The following is a 1815-nucleotide window of genomic DNA, read 5'->3' on the forward strand; positions in this document are numbered from 1 at the left end:
TGAAGTTGAGTTCCATCTTTATTGCCTTGTGGTCTGAGAAGATACAAGGTATGATTTCAATTCTTTTGATTTTGTTGAGGTTTGATTTGTGTCCTATGATATGATCAATTTTGGAGAATGTTCCATGGGCCAATGAGAAGAATGTATATCCTTTAGCTTTGGGATCAAGTGTTCTGTATATGTCTATTAAGCACAGTTATCCACAGGTCACATTTAAGTCCATGTTTCTTTGTTTAATTTCTCCTTAGAGGATCTGTCCAGCTCTGTAAGAGGAGTGTTAAAGTCCCCTGCTATTATGATATTATGGGATATCATATTGCTCAGACTAAGGTCTGTTTCAAAAATCTGGGAGTATTTTATGGCTGGGAAGAATCTACATTGTTAAAATGTTTATACTTTCCAAAGCAATCTACCCATTCAATGCCATCCCTATTAATATACCACCATCATACTTTCAAGACTTGGAAAAGACTTCATTTTGTATGGAAACCCCCCCATATAGGTAAGGTAGTTCTTAGTAATGAAACCTGTATAGCTAAAGTAGTTCTTAGTAATAAAAACAAAGCCAGAGGCATCGGCATACCAGATTTTAGGCTGTACTACAAGGCCATAGCTGTCAAAACAGCATGGTACTGGCACAAAAATAGAGACATAGACATTTGAAATTGAATAGAAAACCAGGAAATGAAGTTAACATCTTACAACCATCTAATCTTCAATAAACCAAACAAGAACATACACTGGGGGAAGAAATCCCTATTCAATACATGGTGCTGGGAGAACTGGATATCCACATGTAAAAGACTGAAACTAGACCCACACCTTTCTTCACTCACAAAAATTGATTCAAGATGGTTAAAGGACTTAAATTTAAGGCAGAAAACAATAAAATCCTCAAAGAAAGCATAGGAAAAACACTTGAAGATATCGGCCTGGGGAAAGACTTTATGAAGAAGACTTCTGTGGCAATTGCAACAACAAAAATAAACAAATGGGACTTAATTAAACTAAAAAGGTTCTGTGCAGCTAAGGAGACCACAACCAAAGCAAACAGACAACCCACACAAAGGGCAAGGATATTTGCATATTTTGAATCAGGCTGAAGCTTGATAACTACAGTTTATAGAGAACTTAAACTAATCCAAATGAAAAAAGCCAACAATCTCATATATGAATGGGCAAGAGAGATGAGAAGAATCTTCTCTGAAGAAGACAGATGAATGGCTAGCAAACATACAAATAAATGCTAATTGTCCCTAATTACTAGAGAAATGCAAATTGTAACCACCCTGAGATATCATCTAACCCCAGTGAGAATGGCCCACATCACAAAATCTCAAAACTACAGATGCTGGCATGAATGGGGAGAGAAAGGAACACTTATACACTGCTGGTCAGACTGCAAACTAATACAACATTTTTGAAAGGAAGTATTCAGAACCCTCAAAGAACTCAAGCTAGACTTCTCATTTGATCCTGCAATTCCATTGCTGGGCATCTACCCAGAAGGAAAAAAATCCTTTTATCATAAGGACACTTTTACTAGCCTGTTTTATCACAGCTCAATTTACAATTGCCAAAATATGGAAACAGTCTAAATGTCCACCAACCCAGGAATGGATTAAAAAGCTGTGGTATGTGTACATCATGGAATACTATTCAGCCATTCAAATCAATGGAGAGTTTACATCCTGGATGGAAGTGGAACACATTATTCTTAGTAAAGCATCATAAGAATGGAGAAGCATGAATCCTATGTATTCAATTTTGATATGAGGACAATTAATGACCTAGTATGTGGTGGGGGGTGGGGAA

The sequence above is a fragment of the Otolemur garnettii genome, unplaced genomic scaffold (genome assembly GCF_000181295.1).
Source record: "Otolemur garnettii isolate 467f Iridium unplaced genomic scaffold, OtoGar3 scaffold00211, whole genome shotgun sequence".
NCBI lineage: Eukaryota > Metazoa > Chordata > Mammalia > Primates > Galagidae > Otolemur > Otolemur garnettii.